General features: G+C 46.2%; 1 protein-coding gene across 2 annotated transcripts in view; it reads right to left on the bottom strand.

Annotated features, from left to right (window-relative positions):
- Positions 1–22,510, bottom strand: part of ADARB2 (adenosine deaminase RNA specific B2 (inactive)) — a 467,604-nt gene that overhangs the window by 237,674 nt on the left and 207,420 nt on the right. The gene's annotated exons all lie outside the window — the stretch shown is intronic.

The raw sequence follows: 22,510 nt of genomic DNA, 5'->3' as shown, positions 1-22,510 counted from the left end.
CCCATAAGCACAGCTGAAACACAATTTCCTGCTAGCTTCAGTCAAAATACATTAATCCTCTGGATATTTACCCAGGACAATACTATCTCTCATGTGCAGACTTTATTTCTCTCACTCGGCTGCAAAGGAAACAAATCCTTGAAAATTGGTTTGAAAAGTGACACACAAAAAAGTCAGGGCTAAAATTCCTAGTGTGCACAATTTTCTTTAAACACTCGTGTTTCCATGATGCACCATTTGTTAAACACTCGTGTGTGAGAGAAATTAAGAATAGGAAGAGTCACTCCACAGCCCAGCACAGAGCGGCCTAGCATCCCCAGGCCGGGCTGGAGCCCGAGGCGCCCGTCAGCACCCTCCCCCCGCCCTCCTCTGAAGGTCTGCCCTGTCCCAGTTATGCTCCAGGATGACCCCACCCTGTGCTCAAGGGGCAGGAAGCAAGCGGCGCAGTTATTTAAATACATGTGGGCATCTAAACAGAGTCCATCCCCCTGACTGCTCATTTGGTGGGGACACAGGTGAACGTGCTCTGCAGAGCTGGAAACATAAAAATTTACCTTTACATGTAAGTAGGTTGGTATGCACACATGTTTTATGTAGGTATGTGTGTGTAGGTACACAAGTAAGTGTAGACATAGGAGTGTAGGTATATATGTAAGCATGTATGCAGGCACATATGAGGCACAAGTGTATGTACTGCACATGTGTGGATGAAGGTAAGTCTGTAGGTACACATGTAGGTAAGCATGTAAGCAGACACGTAAGTATGTGCATACATGTGTAGGCAAGCAAGTAGACATGTAGGTAGGTATGTAGGTGCAAATGTAGATATGCAGGTAGGTGTGCATGTATATGTGTAGGTACGGGTGGAGGTGTGTGGTTGGTGTGCACACACACGTAGGTATGGGTGTAGGTGTGTGGTTGGTGTGCACACACACATGTAGGTACGGGTGTAGGTGTGTGGTTGGTGTGCACACACACGTAGGTATGGGTGTAGGTGTGTGGTTGGTGTGCACACACATGTAGGTACGGGTGTAGGTGTGTGGTTGGTGTGCACACACACGTAGGTATGGGTGTAGGTGTGTGGTTGGTGTGCACACACATGTAGGTACGGGTGGAGGTGTGTGGTTGGTGTGCACACACACATGTAGGTACGGGTGTAGGTGTGTGGTTGGTGTGCACACACACATGTAGGTATGGGTGTAGGTGTGTGGTTGGTGTGCACACACACATGTAGGTACGGGTGTAGGTGTGTGGTTGGTGTGCACACACTCACGTAGGTATGGGTGGAGGTGTGTGGTTGGTGTGCACACACACATGTAGGTACGGGTGTAGGTGTGTGGTTGGTGTGCACACACACATGTAGGTACGGGTGTAGGTGTGTGGTTGGTGTGCACACACATGTAGGTACGGGTGTAGGTGTGTGGTTGGTGTGCACACACACGTAGGTACGGGTGTAGGTGTGTGGTTGGTGTGCACACACACGTAGGTACGGGTGTAGGTGTGTGGTTGGTGTGCACACACACATGTAGGTACGGGTGTAGGTGTGTGGTTGGTGTGCACACACACGTAGGTACGGGTGTAGGTGTGTGGTTGGTGTGCACACACATGTAGGTACGGGTGTAGGTGTGTGGTTGGTGTGCACACACACATGTAGGTACGGGTGGAGGTGTGTGGTTGGTGTGCACACACACGTAGGTATGGGTGTAGGTGTGTGGTTGGTGTGCACACACATGTAGGTACGGGTGTAGGTGTGTGGTTGGTGTGCACACACACATGTAGGTACGGGTGGAGGTGTGTGGTTGGTGTGCACACACATGTAGGTACGGGTGTAGGTGTGTGGTTGGTGTGCACACACACATGTAGGTACGGGTGGAGGTGTGTGGTTGGTGTGCACACACACGTAGGTACGGGTGGAGGTGTGTGGTTGGTGTGCACACACACATGTAGGTACGGGTGTAGGTGTGTGGTTGGTGTGCACACACACATGTAGGTACGGGTGTAGGTGTGTGGTTGGTGTGCACACACACGTAGGTACGGGTGGAGGTGTGTGGTTGGTGTGCACACACACATGTAGGTACGGGTGTAGGTGTGTGGTTGGTGTGCACACACACGTAGGTACGGGTGTAGGTGTGTGGTTGGTGCACACACACGTAGGTACGGGTGGAGGTGTGTGGTTGGTGTGCACACACACGTAGGTATGGGTGTAGGTGTGTGGTTGGTGTGCACACACATGTAGGTACGGGTGTAGGTGTGTGGTTGGTGTGCACACACACGTAGGTACGGGTGGAGGTGTGTGGTTGGTGTGCACACACACATGTAGGTACGGGTGTAGGTGTGTGGTTGGTGTGCACACACACATGTAGGTATGGGTGTAGGTGTGTGGTTGGTGTGCACACACACATGTAGGTACGGGTGTAGGTGTGTGGTTGGTGTGCACACACTCACGTAGGTATGGGTGGAGGTGTGTGGTTGGTGTGCACACACACATGTAGGTACGGGTGTAGGTGTGTGGTTGGTGTGCACACACACATGTAGGTACGGGTGTAGGTGTGTGGTTGGTGTGCACACACATGTAGGTACGGGTGTAGGTGTGTGGTTGGTGTGCACACACACGTAGGTACGGGTGTAGGTGTGTGGTTGGTGTGCACACACACGTAGGTACGGGTGTAGGTGTGTGGTTGGTGTGCACACACACATGTAGGTACGGGTGTAGGTGTGTGGTTGGTGTGCACACACACATGTAGGTACGGGTGGAGGTGTGTGGTTGGTGTGCACACACACGTAGGTATGGGTGTAGGTGTGTGGTTGGTGTGCACACACATGTAGGTACGGGTGTAGGTGTGTGGTTGGTGTGCACACACACATGTAGGTACGGGTGGAGGTGTGTGGTTGGTGTGCACACACACGTAGGTATGGGTGTAGGTGTGTGGTTGGTGTGCACACACATGTAGGTACGGGTGTAGGTGTGTGGTTGGTGTGCACACACACATGTAGGTACGGGTGGAGGTGTGTGGTTGGTGTGCACACACATGTAGGTACGGGTGTAGGTGTGTGGTTGGTGTGCACACACACATGTAGGTACGGGTGGAGGTGTGTGGTTGGTGTGCACACACACGTAGGTACGGGTGGAGGTGTGTGGTTGGTGTGCACACACACATGTAGGTACGGGTGTAGGTGTGTGGTTGGTGTGCACACACACATGTAGGTACGGGTGTAGGTGTGTGGTTGGTGTGCACACACACGTAGGTACGGGTGGAGGTGTGTGGTTGGTGTGCACACACACATGTAGGTACGGGTGTAGGTGTGTGGTTGGTGTGCACACACACGTAGGTACGGGTGTAGGTGTGTGGTTGGTGCACACACACGTAGGTACGGGTGGAGGTGTGTGGTTGGTGTGCACACACACATGTAGGTACGGGTGTAGGTGTGTGGTTGGTGTGCACACACACATGTAGGTACGGGTGTAGGTGTGTGGTTGGTGTGCACACACATGTAGGTACGGGTGTAGGTGTGTGGTTGGTGTGCACACACATGTAGGTACGGGTGTAGGTGTGTGGTTGGTGTGCACACACACGTAGGTACGGGTGTAGGTGTGTGGTTGGTGTGCACACACACATGTAGGTACGGGTGGAGGTGTGTGGTTGGTGTGCACACACACGTAGGTACGGGTGGAGGTGTGTGGTTGGTGTGCACACACATGTAGGTACGGGTGTAGGTGTGTGGTTGGTGTGCACACACACGTAGGTACGGGTGTAGGTGTGTGGTTGGTGTGCACACACACATGTAGGTACGGGTGTAGGTGTGTGGTTGGTGTGCACACACACGTAGGTACGGGTGGAGGTGTGTGGTTGGTGTGCACACACACGTAGGTACGGGTGTAGGTGTGTGGTTGGTGTGCACACACATGTAGGTACAGGTGGAGGTGTGTGGTTGGTGTGCACACACACATGTAGGTACGGGTGTAGGTGTGTGGTTGGTGTGCACACACACGTAGGTATGGGTGGAGGTGTGTGGTTGGTGTGCACACACACATGTAGGTACGGGTGTAGGTGTGTGGTTGGTGTGCACACACACATGTAGGTACGGGTGTAGGTGTGTGGTTGGTGTGCACACACACATGTAGGTACGGGTGTAGGTGTGTGGTTGGTGTGCACACACATGTAGGTACGGGTGTAGGTGTGTGGTTGGTGTGCACACACATGTAGGTACGGGTGGAGGTGTGTGGTTGGTGTGCACACACACATGTAGGTACGGGTGTAGGTGTGTGGTTGGTGTGCACACACACATGTAGGTACGGGTGTAGGTGTGTGGTTGGTGTGCACACACACATGTAGGTACGGGTGTAGGTGTGTGGTTGGTGTGCACACACATGTAGGTACGGGTGTAGGTGTGTGGTTGGTGTGCACACACACATGTAGGTACGGGTGTAGGTGTGTGGTTGGTGTGCACACACACGTAGGTACGGGTGTAGGTGTGTGGTTGGTGTGCACACACACATGTAGGTACGGGTGTAGGTGTGTGGTTGGTGTGCACACACACATGTAGGTACGGGTGTAGGTGTGTGGTTGGTGTGCACACACACGTAGGTACGGGTGGAGGTGTGTGGTTGGTGTGCACACACACATGTAGGTACGGGTGTAGGTGTGTGGTTGGTGTGCACACACACATGTAGGTACGGGTGTAGGTGTGTGGTTGGTGTGCACACACATGTAGGTACGGGTGTAGGTGTGTGGTTGGTGTGCACACACACGTAGGTACGGGTGGAGGTGTGTGGTTGGTGTGCACACACACATGTAGGTACGGGTGTAGGTGTGTGGTTGGTGTGCACACACACATGTAGGTACGGGTGTAGGTGTGTGGTTGGTGTGCACACACATGTAGGTACGGGTGTAGGTGTGTGGTTGGTGTGCACACACATGTAGGTACGGGTGTAGGTGTGTGGTTGGTGTGCACACACACGTAGGTACGGGTGGAGGTGTGTGGTTGGTGTGCACACACACATGTAGGTACGGGTGTAGGTGTGTGGTTGGTGTGCACACACACGTAGGTACGGGTGGAGGTGTGTGGTTGGTGTGCACACACACATGTAGGTACGGGTGTAGGTGTGTGGTTGGTGTGCACACACACATGTAGGTACGGGTGTAGGTGTGTGGTTGGTGTGCACACACACGTAGGTATGGGTGTAGGTGTGTGGTTGGTGTGCACACACACGTAGGTACGGGTGTAGGTGTGTGGTTGGTGTGCACACACACGTAGGTACGGGTGTAGGTGTGTGGTTGGTGTGCACACACACATGTAGGTACGGGTGTAGGTGTGTGGTTGGTGTGCACACACATGTAGGTATGGGTGTAGGTGTGTGGTTGGTGTGCACACACATGTAGGTACGGGTGGAGGTGTGTGGTTGGTGTGCACACACACATGTAGGTACGGGTGTAGGTGTGTGGTTGGTGTGCACACACACGTAGGTACGGGTGTAGGTGTGTGGTTGGTGTGCACACACACATGTAGGTACGGGTGTAGGTGTGTGGTTGGTGTGCACACACACATGTAGGTACGGGTGTAGGTGTGTGGTTGGTGTGCACACACACATGTAGGTACGGGTGTAGGTGTGTGGTTGGTGTGCACACACACATGTAGGTACGGGTGTAGGTGTGTGGTTGGTGTGCACACACACGTAGGTACGGGTGTAGGTGTGTGGTTGGTGTGCACACACACATGTAGGTATGGGTGTAGGTGTGTGGTTGGTGTGCACACACACATGTAGGTACGGGTGTAGGTGTGTGGTTGGTGTGCACACACATGTAGGTACGGGTGGAGGTGTGTGGTTGGTGTGCACACACACATGTAGGTACGGGTGTAGGTGTGTGGTTGGTGTGCACACACACGTAGGTACGGGTGTAGGTGTGTGGTTGGTGTGCATGCACCCGTGTAGGAACCAAGTGCAGATGTGTATCCATGACTTTAGCTCACCAGTCTCTGGCACTGCTGGCCTTGCGGGAGAATGGGGGAGAACACCATGCAGCTTGGTCCACAGGGTGCAACACAAAGTTTCTCTCCATGACCTTGCCTGGCGAAATGCAATCACGCTCCCTCTCACAGTGAAGACTAGGCTTTTCCACAACCATTTGAGGTGAGAATAAAGGTGGCACAGAGTCTCCTTTGTTCCTCCAACCACCTTGCCCTCCATGTATTTACTGGATGATGTGTGCATGGGGACTGGAACCCATTGAAATGCAGACTTCCAACGTGATATGGAAGGATGAAATGTCGGCCTTGGCTTGGAGCGCTCCAGTTTCATCCGATGAGAAATAAAATATATGGCTTTCCCTCCCTCTTCTGGCTGCATCATCAGATTTCAGCAGTTGGATGTTTCAGAAGGTCTGGCAGGGAATTAAAATCTATTTCGGCCAGTGGAAGCTCTGAGGTGCTGTTTTTCTGGTACATCTAAGGCCTCTCTTAAGGGAGAAAAGGCACAGTTCCTAGGGGTGCCATGTCAGCTAATCATTCACCCTGAGCTTTGTCACTGGGCCATTTATCTCAAACTGTGGTTGTAAGCGAAACAACAATGTGTGCGTGCATGAGCGTGTGTATGTTTATTAAGCAGCACACACATCTAATTGAAGTTATGACAGAGATGTTATCTGCTGTTTGGGAGATAAGTAGAATTCTTGGATATTCTTCCTAAGATCCAAAGCATTAATATTCCACACAGGGAACTCTAGATGGACAACCGAGTAAATCATCTGGTGAACTGAACAGTATAGACAAAAGGTCTGAAAACTTTAGGCCAAGGGATTAAAAACCCAAATTGTCTATAGGGACTGGTCAGTGCCCACATGGGGTCAAGCAAGCTGGGTCTATAAGAGAGGGCCTATAATATGCTTTGCATATTAAACTGTTTAGGATGGCTCTTCTGCAACGATATTCTGCTGTATGTTTCTTGGTCTATGTTTTGTTTTCTTATTTGTACTTCTGGGTATACAGAAGTCATTATCTACTTCAAGAAAAAGTAATGGTGTGGGAGTAAGGAAAAATCCCTGTGAGCATGGGGATGTGGGCTCAGGCTGCTCGGTTTTTCAAGGTAAACCAGAAATCTAGATTTCTATGTGCGATTCTCAAGTTTAAAATACCAGAAAAGAGCGAACACCATTGGAATTTAGATGCAGAAGAGTATTTATATTGGTTTTGAGGTAGAAAGAGGAAAGAAGGAAGAATACATTGAACTTTTTCCCTTAGTTTTAACTTAGGCCTTGCTAATTGGAGTTTCTGAGGCTCCCAATCCTCATTAAGTATCCGTATCACCTGGAGGAGCTGTGAAGCCACACAGAGTCCTTGTCCCCGCGAGACAGTGGGCAAGCTGCCTGGAAAGTGCTATCTGAGCCCTGGGCAGTGGGGCATGCTGGGTTCAGCCCTGCAAACCTCTCAAATCAAGCAGTTGACCCCGTGGGGCTTAGGCTAAAGGTTTTAAAAGTCCTAGGTTGATTCTGATGGGAAGGAGGGGTTGAGAAAGACTGTAACGTTTTAAATTGCTTGAGCTGTTTGGTTTTGAATGATTTGAACAAGCAAAAAAAAAAAAAAAAAACCCAACCCCCTAAATATTCCCCACGCATACTCACACACCCTACTTAGAACTGAAAATGTCGTTGGTGAGCTGAAGCCTCCCTGGTGCAAAGCCACAGGAGCAGGCAGAGAGTGCAGCTCAGGAGCTGGATGTTTTCACAGCTCTGTGAAGGAGGAGATGACGCGCCCCTTCAGTGAGCGGACGCCAGAAGCAGGGGCTCGGCTGTGACCCGCTCAGACCTCCTCCAGTTCTGACAAAAGACTGCAACCCTACAAGGCGAAGGTCACACAAGTGCAGTTGGGACATCTGACTTATTCCCGAGATGCAGTCAGACTTAGAAAAGGAAAAAAAAGGATGTATACATACTGTAACAGGCAAGGTTTGGGAAAAACATTTTAAAGAATATAAAATGTACCACAAGCACGTTTTGTACAAAATGTACAAAAAAAATGTACAAAAATGTTTGTTGTTCAATTCATGTTTCCAGGCTTGTGTTCACTCAGTACAGACTCACATCTCTGCAGAATCCAGAACGGACAGAAAAGGAAAAGCAGTGGCAGTGTTCTCCACCTACTATGAGTTAAAAAGAATTGCCCTAGGTATGAGCAGACATGGCCGTGACTCCAGAGAGGAAGGAAAAAGTAACAGATGGAAGGGAATTAATTGAATTTAGAGCAGACTGGAGTCTTTCCATTACAATAATTTAAATATTAATATATCTACTCCGCATTTTTCCAAATTGCAGAAACCATGAGAGGTCATACCTTTGTTTCCTGATTTCCTTCATCAAGGCATTCAGTATAAAATATCCATTCTATTATGTTTTATATACATTAAAATCTCTCTTACACTTCTGGCTATTCCATAATTCCTAAGATACTATAGACTTTTGAGGCAAGTCCTTTCTGTTAAAAGATACAGACATCTCAGATTAGGTGAAAAAAATGGATAAATGGATGTACAAAAATCCTACAGTTGGCATGGCCTTTTTAATCATATTTGAAAATGATCCACAGCAAAATGAAAATGGTAATATTTGTTCACACCACACGAGTAGGTCTGAGTGGCCAATGATCTGTGTCTGGGTTGCTATAACGTGATATATCGCGGTTCCCACAATTTGCTGCAGGCAGCAATCTTAATTAAGGCCTCTGCTGAAGAGTGCCCTCCAAGGAGCGCATTACCAGATTGGTGTGTAAATAGACGAAGGTCCAAATGCCACCAGCGAACTGTGGGATCCCACTGAATATATATTTTTCTCCAAAGACTGTGTTGCCATTGATGTGGTCAGGCGGCAGGACCCTCCAGTTACCAGTTAACCTCAACCCCCGGGGAGGGAGATGTCCACATTGGGAGAAGCTCGGGGTATCACTTCTTCCTGCACACAAGTCCTGTCTGTGGGTTCCCGGCCCCGACAGGGTTCTGACTGTGAACGCGATGGTCCCTGAGCCTCGTCCTCCTCCTGACCAGGGACGCATATCTGCTCTCCATCAGGGGGAGAAGATGGCACTATTTCTGGGGTTCTTGAGGATACTGCCTGACAGGCCTGTGTTCTAGGAGATGATTTCTTCTTGCTTAGCAAACCGGGATGGGCCAGGAGCGCATTCTGGTCTGGTCACACGATGTTTGTGCTCCACTTTGAGAAAAACGGGAAGGCATTGTCTCCTGGGTTACAGACGGATGGCTGTGCTTTATGGCGCATGGACCTCCCAGCGGGCCTGTCGGTGAAACTACGTGGCTCTGATCAGGGAGCTTTTTTTCATGCCCGGTTTCTCGGACTGTGTGCAATCTTGTGGCCAAATGCTTCCTAATATGCTTGTTCCTTAGCCAGAATTGCTTCCTAATGTTTTGACATTTGACCAGCGTCTCTTTACTCATGGAGACGCACAGATTCCTCCGACCTTGTGTCTTTTGGGGGATAGGACCATGCATTTCTGGAAGCTTCTGTGCATAAGGGCACTAGATTTAGCTTCATCACCTGATAGCATGTCTACATTCTTCTGCCATTCACATTTCTCAGCATCCTCTGACGTAGCATCGCTCTGTGATTCCAGAGGAACAAATGTCTTCACTACCCCGACTTAATGTGTTTGCCCAGTGGTCATAAATCCATGAATTTATATTTTCCTATCTGCGTGAGCAGACAGAGGACGACAGCATCAGTCTCAGCATTTTTTAAACCACGAGAACATGAAGACAGAGAAGGTTTCTGAATGAGAACTCTTGGCGTAAAAACCACCTCAACTGCTCCAACCTGACCAGGCTTTAAATGAGAGGAACTCTAAATTTCCCAAATAAGCACTTTTTAAAGCCCAGTAAAAGAGCATCCAGGAAAGCAGAGACTACAACACAATGTTAGTATGAGAAAACATTGGATGGGTTTAGCATATTCAGACAGACGGCCCTGAGTGAGCGACTAAAATTCTCTCTCTCTTGGCTTCTCTTTCTTGAGTGCAATACCTTGTGAGACTAAATGTGACAGAAAATACTACCTGAAATTTAAATTAAATATATGTACGTATATTAAATTCATATAATGAGGGCCTATCTATGCAAGCTGCTGCTGTGAATACAAAGATGGCTGAGCCCTCGCCCTCCCTGAGCTAACCAGCAGTCTAAAGGATGGGAGCAGACGCACATGCTCCCTGTGAGAGGACCATCACCAAAGAGCCAGTGAGTGAGAAGAACAATTCCAAAGGGGGCCTGAGGACGGCTGCACCAGGACCTGCCGTGGGACCTGGCCCCACCGGAGGACAGGATTTTGTCAACAAGAAAGGCAGTGACAGAAGGATAATCGCAGGCAACAGTGCCCTATAGATTGTATGGAAATACTAATGAAGAACAGTAAGTTAAACGTGAAAATGATCTTATACCTATAAGCACTTGATTGTTTCCATTCATTCAAATGCCCTACACAAAATCCTGTGGGGTAGTTATTTATTTTTTTTGTAGCTGTCTAAATGGTTCACCAAAGGTTACATACAAATTGAAATCAGATAACCGAGGGCTGAAGCTGGTTCTTCTGTTTCCAAAGCCCGTACACCTCCCATAGTGTGATGCGCGTCTACTGTAAGTCAAGAGAAGGAATGTCAAGTTTAAATCCTAGACATTGTAATAATTAAGGAATGGGAGTTGGAAGTCTAGCTTATGCAGAATGCTTCATATCTGTTAGGAGCAATGGAAACGTACGTGGCTAAATTATTTGCCTTCTGTAGTCCTCACAATTTTGCAACTTATTTTTAGGAACTATTTTGCATCCCTTTTCTTAAAAAATTGAGACGTAATTGATTTGATACACTTATCTACTGCATAGTGATTGCCCTTGTAGCGTTAGCTCTATCATGTTACAATCTGATTAAAAAATGGGCAAAGGACCTGAACAGACATCTCTCCAAAGAGGACATACAAAGGCCAACAGGTCCATGAAAAGGTGCTCGATATCACTGATCTTCAGGGCAATGCAAATCAAAGCCACAAGGAGTTATCACCTTATACCTGTTAGGGCGGCCTTATCCAAAAAGAAAAAAAAGAAAGCCATAGAAAATAACAAGTGTTGGCGAGGATGTAGAGAAAAGGGAACCTTTGTGCACTGTTGGTGGGAATGTAAATTGGTGCAGCCACTATGGAAAACAGTATGGAGGTTCCTCCAACCCCACTTCTAGGTATTTATTCAAAGGAAATGTATTATTTTGTTTTAACCCGTTTTATGATCTCTTTGACAGCCAGCATTCTTGTGCACCCCTCGAATTGTTAAGAAACTGCTAATAATGAAGAAGAAGAAAGGCTTCAACGGTGCATTCTCTTGGGAAGCCCACCTTTGGTTCCACATCTTGTCCCTCAATCGTCCTTCTGCCTGATAATTAACAAGGCCAACTAGTAGAAAGTCCCACTGAGATGTACTGTTTTGTAGAGAATGAAAACAGGAGGAGCAGAAGCAGTCTGAATGAGCAGCGCATCCCTGGGAACACCCTGCACAGACCTCACACGACACAGAGCTGACGGTCTCCTACATTCACCGGTCTTTTCGTATATACACACGAGCCTCCACAAGATGAGGAGCTCATTTGTAATGGAATTTCAGGAAAAAAGAAAAGGAAAGCAGAGTCACAGAACCATCTTCAGGCTCCATCTCTGCTGCTCATGGCTGAGCCCTTCTCTGCTCTGAGTCTCAGCTTTCTGGGTTGAAAAGTGGAGACTGTTGTAAAAATGACAGGAGCTAAGACATGAGAAAGCAACTTTTAATTTTCGAAATGCTACAGAATGAGAGTTAGTGTTACATCTCTGTATATTGTCAATATCATATACCCCTGGTCCTTCATGTTGTTGATAAGTTTATTTCGCAGTGTGAGCACCGTTCATTCATTCTGTAACTATTTACTGAATCTCTGCTTTGACTTGGGAACTGTGCAGAGGACAGAACAGAGAAGGTCCTTGCTCTCATGGAGCTCACGGTTAGTGGCTTGAGACAGACAGTAAACTGATAAATTAGAAAATGTGAAAGATGTAGCAGAAGGTAGTAAGTGCTACAGGGAGGAGTAAAACAGGGCCGTGCAATGAGGGTGACTTGGAGAGGTACTTTATATGGAGCAGGTGCTGTGGGTTGAGTTGGGGTCCCCAAAAAAGAGATGTTGGTGTCCTTTCGCCCAGCCCCTCATAATGTGACCCTATTTGGAAAGAGGGTCATGCAGATATAATTGACTAAGGTAAATGGGATCATAGTGGAGGGGGTGGGCCCTGATCCAACATGACTGTGTCGGAGTAAGAAGACAGAGACATGAGGAAAACACTGGGTGAGGATGAAGGTGGAGACTGGGGGATGCTGGGTAAGCCCCCAGAGCTGGGGGAGGCAGAAGGATCCTGCCTGGGGTTTTGGAGGGAGCGTGGCTCTGCTGACACTTTAATTTTGGACTTCCAGTCTCCAGAACTGTGAGAGGATAAATGTCTGCTGTTTATGGCCTCACCTGTGGTACTTTGTTTTGGCAGCTCTAGGAGATGAGTAAGCGGCAAGGGAGGCCACTCCACAGTGATGGCGGCTCATCTGAGACTAGACGGGGAAGGAGGTAAGTTTGTGACTCAGGGACAGTTGTCCCCACTGCTGATGGGGGCAGGCTGGCGTGTCCTACTAACAGAGGTGTGGGGGAAGCTGGGGCACAGTGAGCCAGGGGCCGGGGTGTGGGAGGCGAGTCCAGAAGGGAACAGGACGCATGTAGGATGAGGCAAGGCCTCCATGCTAAGTGCAGTGGCGAGGTCAGTGAGCTGTGAACGCCATTGTCACTGGCAATGAGCTCAGGCTTGATGGACATCCTTCATCCCACGTGGACTCGCCAAGCCGTACACACTAAATGCCTCCAAAACACAGTGCGACTTTAAAACACAACACAGACAGCCCACAAGCACATTTTTGTAGTTATGTGACTTGACATTTTCTATTTCTGTTCAACAGATTTAAAAATGCTTCATCATAACTTTTAAACCAAGCAACAGTGACTGCCCAATGCACACTTTGGCTAAGTAAGAAAAATCAGGATTCAAATTTTTGACAACACAGTATCTATAATAGTATTTTAGTTTTGCTATTTGATAGTGAAAGTATTTATGCTGTTTATGAAGTATAAAGTGGTGCATGTTAGAGAAAAGAATTCCTTGTTTTTTGCTAATTCACGGACAGTAGGTTCATTCCACGTTCTGTTTATTTCTTTGGGTTTATTTTTGCACTGGGTCTGCATCTTCTAGTTTAGACCATGATAGATTCAGGTCAGAATAATGAACACATCAGGGTGCAGAGGAGAAACAGTGCCGGCATGTTCTGTATCTCTGTGAGCCACCAGAAACAACAAAGTGAAGAATAAAGGACGTAAGCTCACGCCTGTTAACACTTCTGATATCTGCTCGTGGTCCTCTCAGGGCCCATTGTGACCTGTTTCCTCATTAATTCATTCACTCGTTCATTCACTTACCAAGTAGTTATTATATGCTTGGTGCGGGAGAGCAGCGCCGTCAGATAGGTGTGGTCCCACCCTTTGCCATACATTTATTCTCCCGTAAACAGACTTCAAAAGCTTGCAGGAATGAGCATGTTTTTAGACGGTATCCACGTCTCCTTCTGAAAATCAGCTTTGGGTTTGAGGTTAATCAGCTGCCTTTGACTAAAATAGTGTCCAGTCTGGATCTCTGCTTCTTGTTTCCTTTTCAATAGGGATGTATTTGTGTATGTGGTAAGTTGAAAGGCTGCACTTGATCACTGAAGCCACAATAAGAACACCACCAGCTATGAATGCTAAGTGAAAATAACCCTTTGTTCTATTTTTTAAATCTGTGGGCGAAACGGCACTCATGGGGACCATAACCTGCGCAGTAGATTAAAAGCCTGTTAACTGCTATTTTCAGCTTGGCAGGACACCGAGAGCTAGGGTACCTCCCTTTTGCCTCCACTTCTTTTGAAATATGGCAAACTTACCCCAGCCAGGTGACAACACTAATGTGCCATTTTAGAGGCATTAAATAACCAGACACACAAAGGGAGTGAGGTTTACTAACTCTTAAGTGTAGAACGCAGGCTGAACCAATGGGGGAGATGGGGCTTCGCCCTCCCGAATGACTGCCGTGTGCCCCAAACCACACTGGATAACTTTATAATCCAGTAAAAAGTAGGCCTGCTGGGTTAGTGCTGCTTCAGGACAAACCACTCCCTCCCACCCCCCCACCAAACTCATTCCTTTCCTATGTTGAAATTCCTGTTACCTCCGGTTAAAGACCCAAAAGCTTTTCCTGATTTAGTGATTTTCTAGGCTTTCTCTTTTTTCTTATTTTAAATTCTCAACCAGACCACAAGTGTCACTTGTATTTTTCTGTGTAGGAAGCCTTGGATCATCCACTAGTTTCAGATAGTTTGATTCCGGTTTAATTAGTTTTTAGACCACAATTCACATGATACAGCTAACTTGAAAATTGCTTTTAAAGATGTTCAACATCACTAACTACCAGGGAAATGTAAATCAAAACTACAATGAGATATCACCTCATTCTGGTCAGAATGGCTATAATTAGTAAGACAGGAAATACCAAGTGTTGGAGAGGATGTGAAGAGAAGGGAACACTCATGCACTGCTGGTGGGAGTGCAAATTGGTGCAGCCGCTATGGAAAACAGCATGGAGATTCCTAAAAAAATTAAGAATAGAACTCTATACGATCCAGCTATTCCACTGCTGGGTATTTATCCAAAGAACGTGAAAACAAATGCGTAAAGATACAGCACCTCTGTGTTCACTGCAGCATTATTCACAATAGCCAAGACTGGGAAGCAACTTAGCTGCCCATCAAGGGACAAATGGATAAAGAATATGTGGCATATATACACAATGGAATACTGCTCAGCCACAGGAAACGATGAAATCCAGCCATCCTGACAGCATGGATGGACCTTGAGTGTATTATGCTAAGTGAAATAAGTCAGAGGCAGAAAGTTAAATACCGTATGATCTCACTCATAAACAGAAGATAAAACAACAACAACAGAGATTGGATTGGTTGTTACCATGGGGAAGGGATGAGGGAGGAGGGCAAAAGGAGTGATTAGGGCCATGTGTGTGGTGATGGATTATACTTAGTTTTTGGGTGGTAAACATCATGAAGTCTACACAGGAATTGAAATATAATGATGTACACTTGAAATTTGTATAACGTTATAAACAAATGTTACCACAATAAAAAAAAGAGAAAATTGCTTTTCAGCATAAGTAGTAGAAATTGGCAATCTGAATTGCTTTAAGTCTTGCTGCAAAATCAATCTTGCAAGACTATTTCTTCAGTTACAGCACATGGCTTTAAGAGAATTTCTGGTAAAAAGCAACCAGTTGGAAGATCCATGCTGGAGGAAATATTCCACTTGTATGTCAAATGTGTAAAATGCATATCAAGGAGTTCACCTTTACATTTATTTATGAAACCCTTCAGAGAATTTCCACCTTTCTAAGGACAAAAAGAGAGCTCATCATTTCTGAATTCAATGAAAAGTGTCTCGGAGGTTATGTTGCCAAGTGAAATAAATCCAATTCAGTGCCACCATGTAATGGATTTAAACATGTATACCTAGATGGATGAATGGAATTCCAGCCCCAATGCTACAGTTGGGCTGAACACTGTCTTACAAGAGATTTGGAGCAGCCTTCAGGCATTAAGACCTGTAAGATATAGACATGTTCTATGTCACTGAGTTAAAAATAGAGACTAGGACCCCATCATCCTGTTGGGTCTGAAGAAAATTACAAACCTTTCTAGTCATCATGGTTGTCATCATGATCATCATCACCATCACCACCGTCGTCATCATAAACATCACCACGATTATCATCATCTTGTCATCATCATCTACTTCACTACCATCATCATCATCATTGTCATAAACACTGCCACCATCATCACTGCCATTAGCATCACCACCATCATCATCATCATTATAGACGTCACCATCACCACCGTCGTCATCATAAACATCACCACGATTATCACCATCTTGTTGTCATCATCATCTACTTCACTACCATCATCATCATCATTGTCATAAACACTGCCACCATCGTCACTGCCATTAGCATCACCACCATCATCATCATCATTATAGACGTCACCATCACCACCACCATCAGCATCAACGTTACCATCACTATCGTCATTATCATTTTCATTATCATAAAACATCACCGCTATCATCTCATTGTAATCATCATCAACTTTACCACGACCACCATCATGATGATCACCAACACCATCGTCATCATCACCGCCATCATATGACGAAACTTCTCTCACGTCTCACCTCTCATCTCTCATCACTTGCTCCTCAACACCTCTCTATCTACATGAGGAAGTGAGTTCTATGTTCCTTTAACCCTTATCAGCAGATATTTAAAATGACAACCCACAGGCTATGTGTGGCCTTCACTACACATTTTATTTTTCATCGTATACTCTATTTGGATGTTTTTACCTAAAAACACTAGATTTTTGTCTCGTTTGAAAAACGGGAGTTATTTTAGGCCTGTGTCTCTGCTTCTTAATATCAAGTCCCTGTGAGTCCAGCTCTGAGAATCCGGTTCCCACAGCCCCTCCCACCTCGGTATTCACACACCCGCCAGCTTTCCTCATGTCTAATTGTCTGTCTGGTGCTTCTTGTTATTTTGGTTTTCTGCCTGCACTCTAAAGAGTTTTTAACCTAACTATGTGTTATAATCAAAGTCCTGTATATTTGTCTCTATTTAGAAAGTTACAGAGAAAGTTACAGAGAATAGAACTGGCATTGCCGTGCAGTAATGATTCCAGTTGAAATTCTATTTCCGTAGCCATTAAAAAGGGCCACATGACATGAGCAATGGAGTTTCCCAAACCCGGTCTAGACTGGTACAAACATTAACTTCAGTGCTAATTCGAAATAATAATTTAATAATAATTTAATTAATTATATCTTTCCTCATTCATGAATACAACACAAACAGACAAGAACAATTTTTGGGTGAATTGCAGCAAAGAAAAATTTGATTAGGTGAAATAGGCACGCTGCAATAATATCGTAATCCCGGCCTGCCGTCAGAGGCGGGTTGCACATTCAGATAAGAGCTTCCTTTTTGCTAAGGCAAAGAAATTATGATCTCTAACAACATTCACAATCATCACAAAATAAAAATAAACCATTTGTTTTGGAAAAGTGTTGATCTTGCTGACCCGGAAACCTGGAGACACGTTCTCTAGGGCCCCTTATTAAGGAGGTGGTGGGTGATGTGTTTGGAAAGCTTAAACACCTCTACAGTGAAGGGGATGCTAGTCTGATACCTGGAGAAATCCTTTTGATCCTCTTGGAATTGTACAGAATTGGCTGCACCTATGTATATAATTTTTCTAGAGTTAAGTATCCACAGTTTTCTTCAGGTTCTCAAAGGCAAGCTTCTTCTAAATGCGTTCCATGGACCACAGGCATCAGAGTCGGTGAAGTAGCCTGGAAAAATGCAGAGTCCTGGGCTCCACCCACAACAGAATGGCAGAAGCTGCAACTCAAGAATCCAGGTTTTAATAAAAGGCCTATGTGAATCCTCTCCCCAACATTAAAATGACTATCTCTCCACACACACACGTGCCCAAACTAACTCACGTGTCTGTTTCTCGCAACTATCCTTAATTCAATTAAAAACAAAAAAAAGTGAACAACAATTTACAAAGAAGCAATTCCATGGAGGGCTCAATCAAGACAGCTCAAATATATCGCTCTCCGGCAGCCTGTTTTGATCCAAGGGTAAAATGTAAACTAGCCAGGGGAATTTATGGACTTCGTGTCCTTCAGACAATCCTCCATAAATATCACTTCTCCCCACTGGCATTTCAGGAGGATTAGAAAACAGAATTCAAGGCTTTCTTCACTGACAAGAACCTGGAGGCCAGAAATTCAGTGTCTCAACTAAGGACAAAGGCTGAGATTTGTTAATCAGCTGGGCAGAGGACAGGATTAAGAGTTTATTCTCTTCTTTCTAAGAACTCTGCCCAACTGAACAGTCACCACCCTCCCGATACCCAAGCAGGTCAATGATAAATTCTGCCCATCGGGAACAGCCTGGTGAGATCTGAAATTAAAACCATAAGAGTGTGGCAATTCCCGACGCTGAGGCCCATGGCTGGCAGCCGGGCCACTGGTCAGGAAGGGACGCCAAGAGTACCTACTGTGAGTCATCAAGAACGGACCCAGTGCCCATGGTTTTCACAAAGAAAGGAGAGCACTCATTCGCCAAGGGCAATCGGGGGTGGCCGGTGGTCCCTGCCACAGCTCCTGTTTCCTGCTGGGTCCTCTGCTGCCGCATCTTCTGGCTGGCCCAGGTGTGCTAAGGACACTTGACTTCCCCAAAGGGTTCACACTGCGTCTTTTATTTTGTATTTCATGCATCTACACTGGAAAGGAGATTTAATTCTGTTCTATGGAGAAATATAGGTATGTGCACACGTGCATACACGCAAGCATCTTTAGTCTCTCTCTCTCTCTCTCTCTAAGTGTGGTTTTGTAAACCACATGCCTCCTTCAAAAGGCCAAGATTCTCTCTGAGGCTTCCTGTCGCCCCCTCCCAACTCTGAGAATCAGACACAGCAACCCAAGGAGGAAGTCAATTTACTGATTTTATTGGACTCTGGAAGGGAGATAAGCTGAGACATACTGTCCTAAAACTATGAGCCCGCACCTGTTCAGGGGGGACACCCCCCCACCCGGCTCCCGGCCGGCACCGTCATGCTCAGGACAAGAGAAGCCTGAGCTGGCCTCACTCCAGCGAGCTGGCCCCTAGGGCTGCAGTGACGGGTTTGCTGGTTAAAATAATCCATTTCCCACCCTGTAGAAACTTAACATTCATTTTTCCTCACAACACCCGTCAAGCAGAAAAAGAAATGGGCTCACAGTGTCTGATTACTGCATAAAAATAATCTTTCAGCATGCAAGGAGGAATTATTTTTTGATAAATTTTGTTATGATGTCGTATTTTGGATCAATCTTGGTAGTAGATAACCATATGGTGCTCTTTCTTTTCTGTCGCCATTTTACTCCTTTTTTTTTTTTTTTTTTGCAATTGAGCATATTATCTTAATTATGCTTTAAATAATGTTTGGAAAAAAACCCATTAAGAAGTGGCAGAGGTTAAACCTAAATGCATACATAACGTGCACATTGTATATCAAAGCTCAAAGAAAAAAAGAAACAACACACTGTCCACCTCCACTATCTAGAGCTTCGTTAATTAAGCTACTCCCTAAATAATATTACCCATTAAATTGTTAGGGAAAAAAAGCAACTTATTGTGTGACATCAGGCTGTCATAAGGGATTTATTAAAGAATGAAATAGGAGCCAGCCCCATGGCCGAGTGGTTAAGTTTTTGTTCTTTCTTCAGTGGTCCAGTGTTTCGCGGGTTCAGATCCTGGGTGTGGATCTACACACCGTTCATCAAGCCATGCTGAGGCAGCATCCCACACAGCACAACCAGAAGGACCTATAACTAGAATATGCAACTGTGTACTGGCGGGCTTTGGGGAGAAGAAGAAAAAAAAATAAAGAAGAAGATTGGCAACAGATGTTAGCTCAGGTGCCAATCTTTAAAAAAAAAGGATAAAATAAAATGCTTCCTATAACTTCAATGAGTAAATATTTTTTCACTCATATTTCCTACGTGTAATCTTTACGACTAAACCATGAGAATTTGTACTTTTTTTAACACAGTGATAATTTGTATTTGAACTCAAAATTATCAGGCAGTACAATAGCCCTCCAGGTCAAAAACTAAGTAAGCATGTTCGGCATATTTGTATTTTATTTGTCCTCAGGGATCCAGAAAATGTGGCTCGGTCAGGCTCCCGGCACTCGAGGACAGATTGGAGGGCTGACTCTAAAGGTGGTGGTAGCCAGTGTCCCTGGTCGGAGGATTTAGGGCTTTGTCTGACACAGACTCAGACAAGACCTGCTTGGACTAGGACCCTGCCCCGTCACCGTGCCACCTTAAGACTCCTCACATTTGGGGAACTCTCTTGAGCTTGGCCTGACCACCGTCCTCCTCGTGTTGTCCTCCTCGTTGGCCCCAATGGATCTCTTGTGTCCTGGTCTATCTTGTCATCCATGTGTCTTGCCCCCCCTCCTTCCTCCTTGTTGCACAAAGTCCCTGCCTGACGGTCACGGCGCTGTTGCTCCAGAAAGACTCCCTCTCGCCCCACTCCTCCACCATTTGCTTCAGCCCCTCCTTCAGCCAAGCTTTAGACCACTTCTGGATACTCCTCCCAATGACCTCCCTGTGTCAAAAGTGGGTCCTCCATTCTAGACGTACTTTCAGCAACGAGGAAATATTTAGTAGGAATTGTTAATTTCCTTTACATAGCATGTTTTAGCTCCATTGGCAAACATCGTCCATAAAGGGCCAGAGAGTAGGTAGTTTAGGCTCTCTAGTGTCAAATCTGCCGCCGTGGCACAAAGGCAGCCAAGGGCAGTACGTGAGTGGGTGGGCGGCCGTGTTCAGGAAAACCTAACTTCAGTTACTCAGATCAGTTTTTTTCCTTCCACGCTTGAAGTCTTAGACCTGCTCTAAGCTGTCCACATCCAATTGCCTCTAAACTCCCTCAGAAGTGGGTTAGTTAACTGCCTTGGTCCTAGTATCTCCTTCAAGATTCTAAGAAGCATCTTGCCCTTAGATGTCTGTTTTCTCACCTTTCGGAAGGGGATAGTGATTCATATTTACTTTAAGAATCAAAGTAATACTGAAACCTGGCGTCCGACAGCCAGCCCCTGACACTGTATGTGAATAGCGTGTCCTGATCACCGGCACCAACCTGTGCCCCTCTTGGCATCCATGAGCCAGTGCTACTGCTTTCTCCTGTTGACTCAAGCCCTTCGTCTTTCCAACTCAGCTCAGGTCTTACTTGTCCCCCTGCCTAAAGAGAAAGAATGTCCCCGGCTCTGATTCTCCTGTCTTAGTGCATGTCTCTTTGCAAACATGTGCAGGGGTACATTTTAATTTCATAGCCAGGGAGACCCTGCCGTGGGCATCTCTCTGCGTGCCACAGACCGGGCTGACTGTGCGTTGGTGCGTCCCCTCTGCGTGTGCGATATGCACAGTCCAGCTTGTGCTCACTCGTGGAGCATCAAGAAGTGCTTTCCACTCCAGCGCTACATGGGGGGGCTGCTCCAGAATCCCAGTCTGCAGGCTGGGGCCAGTCCGTGACACAGTCTCCATCCGTCTGTGACGAAAGGAGAAAAACAAGGACTTGGAAGTGGGGTTTTTATAAAGCTACATCTTTTCAATATCCAAAAAATTCTTAAAAATATTTTTACTACTGCTTTTTGCTCCTTATACAGAAGATTTTAATACTTCACAGTCTCACGTTGTGCCCAGCCTTGTTTTTGTTCTTGAGATTGTGCTGGACTGTGAAATCCCCACATCTGGGAGCCATGTTCTACCAACGCACACAGGCGCACATCACAAATAAATTCACTGTGTGCATTGCATCACCTGTCTAGCACCATCTGAACCCAGTTCTGCATGATCAGAAAGTCTGTCAATAATGATGAAGCTGGAAAGGACCACAGCCATGAAGGGAAGATGCAGGCAAGTAATATTAAAGTAGGTCTTTTCTCTTCTCTGTTTTTTTTTTTTTTGAGTAGTAACAAATAACTCATATGCCACTTTTCTTTCCAGGGAAGTTTATGGTTGGGTAGCAGAAGTTGCAGGGAGGTTAAATGGTCTCCCCACGGCATCTTCTGACACACACACCTTCCCCCCGAAAAGCTTGTTCTGCTTGAATTAGAACTCAAGCCACTTCCAGCTCCGGGCCATTTGCTCGGACTACTAAAGCGGGAAGCCCCGTGGTGGGGGCAGCCTGCGACCTGGCACCCCATGGCTCTGTTGCTCTCCTTCCTTGCCATCTGTTTTTCAGCAGACATCTTCTTTTATTATAGACCCCAAACGCTCATGCTTTCTCTCTTTTGTGTATAAAGGTAATAAATAATTTTTAAATTTGATCCTTTTTCCTGACTTTTCTCATCTTTGATATCAAAATCAGGACACAGTCTGATAACTATCTAATTGTCTTGGTTATTTCTTTTAGTCTCTGATAATGTGCGTTAACCCTGGATCTGACCATCTGTATTACTGTGTCCTTGGGTAAAATAAAGTCCATCTAAACTACTAGGTGTGTTCACTGATTGCTGCAAGCATCCTTTAGAATATTTTTCACATAAAAATGAATAATATGGTGCTATTGGTCAGGAAGAAGTTTAATGACACGTGAATTTGTTTATAAAAGTTTGAATTTGTTCACACGGCTCATTTGAAGTTCACCTCCTGCAAACCCTACGCATTACAGAGATTCTGTCCACACTATTTATGCTTTCTGGGGGGAAATGCCTCATGGAAGCTCCCCAAACGACGTCTTGGTTCTGGA

The sequence above is a fragment of the Equus asinus genome, chromosome 29 (assembly GCF_041296235.1).
Source record: "Equus asinus isolate D_3611 breed Donkey chromosome 29, EquAss-T2T_v2, whole genome shotgun sequence".
NCBI classification, from domain to species: domain Eukaryota; kingdom Metazoa; phylum Chordata; class Mammalia; order Perissodactyla; family Equidae; genus Equus; species Equus asinus.
Note: the sequence above shows the minus strand (reverse complement) of the source record. Positions and strands in the feature narration are given on the sequence as shown.